Source organism: Myotis davidii, unplaced genomic scaffold (assembly GCF_000327345.1).
Source record: "Myotis davidii unplaced genomic scaffold, ASM32734v1 scaffold17, whole genome shotgun sequence".
Lineage (NCBI taxonomy): Eukaryota > Metazoa > Chordata > Mammalia > Chiroptera > Vespertilionidae > Myotis > Myotis davidii.
In genome coordinates, this window is record NW_006288624.1 from 4,701,404 (window position 1) to 4,706,622 (window position 5,219).

The following is a 5,219-nucleotide window of genomic DNA, read 5'->3' on the forward strand; positions in this document are numbered from 1 at the left end:
CGCTCACCTGATACAGCTCCAAGCATTCATCACTCCGGAGCTGCAGGACTGTAGGTGGGGCTCCCCTGCAAGGGGGTGATTTGCAGCTGACACCCTCGTTGTTGGAGCCGAGAGGGCCCTTCCCAGAGGCGGGGGTTTTCCAGGGCCAGGGCCGGGGTTCCCAGAGCCAGCTCAGCCTCCCAGAGTCTTTTCTAACTTGGCGAGATTTCTAAAACAAGGATCCCCAACCCATGAAGCAGAGTCTCCTGGGGATGGACGTGGTCCCTGCTACTTTTGTAGGAAGTAGGAAAAGGGGCCCCACTTGGGGCAGATGCAGTCCCGCTGGGATGCTGGGATGTGGCTTGGCAAGTAGACAGAGGCTTTAGGTAAAGAAAAACCTTTCCTCCCTTTGGGGAACGCAGCCCTGGGCGGGGTAGGGGTGGGGGAGCATGCTGCGGACTGCGGAGCGTGGACTGCCACGTGCCTCCCTGTACAGCACACAACCTGCCCTGCTGGGAGCAGCGGCCCTGGTGGGGCTGGTAAAAGCCCTGCAGGCGAGTCTGATGAGCAGCCGGGTGGGAGCCTCTGAGGCTGGAGAGCGGCCGTGGCCAGCACCTGGCACCGTGGCCACCACCTTCCTGCTGGGGTTCCTCAGACATTCTCAGGCTGTTAAGCCCCTTCTTTTTCACCCACACAAAATAAGCAAAGGAAAGCCTAACCTCCAGGGGTAACATTTAGGGAATGGAGGGAAGAAGGGAAGGGGAGGGGAGGGGTGAGGAAGGGAGGGGAGAAGGAAGAGGAGGGAGGGCCCTTATCTACATTAAACAGGCCCAGCTCTGCCTGCTTGCACAGCTGAGTCATGCTATGCATCCTGCTCCACCCCTCCTGGCCATGACACAGCTGCCAGGGGCCATCTCTCCCTCAGGGCTGGGCTCTGGGGGGCGAGCAGGGTTGATGGTGCTGGTGGGGAAGCAGGGAGGCAGCCGTGCCGTTCCAGTGCGTGACTGAGGCCTTGCTTCCCTGACAGAAGGTTCCCCTCTTCCCCAGCAAGCTGTCCGTTCCGAGTCTCTCCCAGGGGGACCTCCTGCAGCTGGCTGACTCCTGGGAGTCCCAAGGGGTCCACCTACAGGGTTACACAGAGCCTACGAAACTGGACGGTCTCCACTGATTCCGATAAAGTCAGCAAAAGTTTCTAGAAATACTGCACTTCGTGCTGGTGTAGACATCCGAGGCTGGTCTTATCACGCACAGCTGGTGAGGGCATCAGGTGGCGCATTTCTAGGAAGTAGTTTGGAGATGTGTATCCAGAATTTTAAAAATGTATGCCCTTTAACATAAAATCATGCTCCAAATATTTGCATGAAATAAAGATGTGGCAAAATGCTTATGCACAGAGATATTTATCATAGTAGCATTTATACAGTAAAACAGGAAATTCAACCTAAACGGAAGTGATTAAAGACATTAGGATACAGGCATGATGAAATATTATACAGCCATTAAAGTTCTATTTTTGAGTTGTTTTTAATGATTTGTTAAGGTGCTTGTTAGCTATTCTAAATGGAAAAGGCAGGGCTCAGACTTTTTAAATGAAATTTAATAAAATATTATCTGCATGTAAAAATACCTTCTGTCTAGGTCAGCAATTTTCAAACGGTGTGATGCAAGAATTTTTATTTTTTTTATGTGTGTATTTATTTATTTATGTGCTTAAATTTTTAAAAATGTATTGCATGAAATTTCAATGCTTCCTTTTTTCCCCCAGTGTTTTTTTAAATTAAGTTTATTGGGGCGAGATTGGTCAACATGGACATATAGGTTTCAGGTGTGGGTTTCTATGTTACAAGTTCTGTATATTGCACCGTGTGCCCACCACCCAAAGCCCAATCTTCTCCTGCCACTTTATATTAGGACCCTCACCCCCTTCCCTCTGGGAACCACCGCACAGCTGTTTGTGTTCACCAGTTTCAGTTTTATATCCCACAAGAATGTTAAACACATGCAATGCCTGACTATTTAGTCAGGGGCACTGACCTCTTTTCCCTTAGATTGTCAAATAAAAAAAAAATGACAACAACCAATTCAACAATAGCCGTCCGGCATGAATGAATCAAAATTATGCCTATTTTCTTTTGTTATAGCGGCAAAAAATATGATACATTTTTCGATGTGCCACAGAATTTTAGTAATTAGTTTATGTGTGCCAGGAGATGAAAAGGGTTGAAAATCGCTGGTCTAGGTGATGGGATTTGGTTTTATCCTTTTAGGCATTTTCTGTAATGAGCACAGATTATTTTACTGTTGGGAAAAACAACACATTGTTTAAAGTCTTTTCCAATTTTGTAGACAGAGCTCTCCTGGCCTGCAGTCCCCCCTCACTGCAGCCCTGCTCCGATGCGGGCCACTGCTGGGGGCAGGGGGAGGGCCCCTGCATTGCCCCCAGCAGGCCTTCCGGCACTTACACTTCAAGCCTATACCATTTATACTATCCTGGCTTTGCCATTAACTGGCTGCGGGACTGTAAGCCATTTTATTTATCTGGGTTTGGGTGGAGGGGTGCTCGTGTATAACATGAAGTGCCTTGATTTGATATAAGGGTTAGATTCTGATTCTGTGATTCTGATAAACATACTGAGTCCAGGTACTCGTGAATAGGACTCCATGATTTCCTCTTCTCCACTGAGATTCTTGTCTATAGTTAAAGGAGTGGCTCTCTAATGATGGTGGAATTTACTGGTAACATCAGATTGCGAATCCCCTACACCCCAAAACTGGCCTTATTGCTTTCTGCAGTTCACACGTTCTAGACATTATCTGGCCCTTGTGAGAGAGTCAGGGTCCCTTCCCCACCAGTGTCTGACCCTGAGAGGGAGAGGGAGGGGGGGGATTTTGTATATGCTTCCTAGTCTGCTTAAGTAAAAAAGAAGAGAAGAGGAGAGGAGAGGAAACGAGAGGAGAGGAGAGGAGAGGAAACGAGAGGGGAGGGGAGGGGAGGGGAGGAGAGGAGAGGAGAGGAGGGGAGGGGAGAGCAGACAAGTTCCTGGGTCCTGAGCTTCCTTCCCTTCCCTGCTCCCTTCCCGGTGTCAGCTGTTCATAACTTTCTGTCTGCTTCCTCTGTCTCCATCCTCTTCCCTGTGGTGGAGTTGGGCTTATGTCAGGGTGGTTCCCTGGTGGGCTGATGGCTCAGCCACCGCAGCCAGGGGAGGTGGGGGATGACTCAGGCCCTGGGGTCAGTGAGTCACGTAGGGTGGGCTGGCCCAGGGGCTGTCCTAGGACGGAAAGCAGGTTCTAAGTATGCAGATGCCTCGCTCCTTCCGCTCCTTCCGGAGGCACACCGCCAGCAGAGAGAACCAATCTTTCTGTGAACTCACTCGGGAACTCTTCTTGCCAAAGAAAATGCCACCCCTTCTGAGTCTCAGAAGGTTGTGTTTGGGTAAGACTGAAACAACCTGTATGCCAACTGCCTGCTCCCCTGGCATCTGGGAGGAAGAAGGAGAATAACAGCTTAGTTAGAGCCAAAGGAGATAAGAATTTCCCATTGCGACTTCTCATGTCCTAGGGTTCAGCTCACAATGTTTCAGAGCTGGAGTATTCTTTCTTCCTCTTCCCTGCTCAGGAACTGAGGAGCAAGTGCATTCACGCTGCCCTGGAGTTAAAACTGGGGGCCTTGGGCAAGTTATTTACCTGCTCCAAATTTCAGTTACCTTGGTTGGAAAGAACGGGATAATAAACTCACCTCATGGGTTGCTGTGCATGAAATAAAACCTAGCACCCACCACAGGCCCGGCTTCAGAAGGCGCTGAGCCAATCTCCATGCAGAAACCCAGTGGAAGCACCACTGTTTTGGGACTGGCTGCGAGATCCAAAGTCAGTCTGCAGAAGGCTCACATGGTTTAGGTGTCAGCTCCAGGCTGGTTTTGACAGGCACAGCTGGTTTTCCACAGCTTGAGGCACCTTCTCCCAATCTAGAGCCTTCTCTTCCCTTTTAGGCATTTGGGGCCTTTCCCTTCCTGGTGAGCCATCTAACAGTGTGCTTCAGCGGGCAGTGAAAATAATGAGCCCAATGACTGTGTCCTAAGGATTACTAGACAGATCGGTATTACTGAGGTTTCCTACTGTTTCAGGCTCCCATATGGTCTGCTATTGATTCAGTCATCATTTACAAATTTGATGTTATCTTCAACATGAATTTTTGCATTAATTTAAAAAAATTTTTGCATTAAAATGTTATTTATTTAAAGTATGGAGTTCCTTGGCACTCCCTTAAATTTTGCACCTAAGGATTACATCTTCAGCTCTAGCCCTGTGGGGAGGGATGCATTTGGGGGGCAGAGGCCCCCCCCCCCCCCCAGACTGTGCCTGCTTCTTTAAACCTGTGACTTTGCTAATGGGAGCTTTCCTTTGCCCCCACCAGAGGCCAGGATAAGTTCCTAGCCTGGTGCCACCCCATCCACTCTCGCATCCCATTTCAATTGAACTCAGGGATGACTCTAGATCAGTGATTTTCAGCCGGTGTGCCATAAGAATTTTTAAAACATGCAAAAAACTGTTTAGTCAGGGGGCACTGAGTCCTTTTCCCTTAGATTGTCAAGTAAAGAAATGACAACAGCCAACACAATAGCTGTGGAGTCTTGAACCATAAATACTAGTATATAGATCATACAATAGAGCACATCTTATTGGTCATGTCACATAATTAGGTTGCATCTGATTGGTTAATTCTTGGTGCCAGAAACCCCTATATACTCTTCTAGGCACCTGGTTTTTTAAAAAGTCACTTTGGAGCAAATAGGGTAGGAAGGTAATTACTCTTATGTTTTTTGGTGTGTTTTTTTTGTAAATCAATCAAAATTATGCCTACTTTTTTTTTGGCAGTTCGGCAAAAAATAATTTTTTGGTGTGTCGCAGAGTTTTAGTAATTAGTTTATATGTGCCATGAGATGAAAAAGGTTGGGAATCGCTACTCAAAACCCTTGAAATCTTTTCAGTTCCGTTTAATTCCATAACTATTACTCAAGGGCAGCATCCTAAGTGCCAGGCAGGCACCTGGTTACGGCTGGGGGAGGAGGAAGACGGGCAGAGACAGAAAAAGTAGGAGGCACAGTGCGCCCGCCCTGGGGCGCCTGGACGGGGCGCCCTGCCCAGTGGAGAGAGCTGAGGCGGGAAGGCCCCAGGGGGCGGCTCCAGGCGGCAGACTCTGTACCCTCAGGGCCCACCTGGGCACCTGGGGAGGGCGGGCG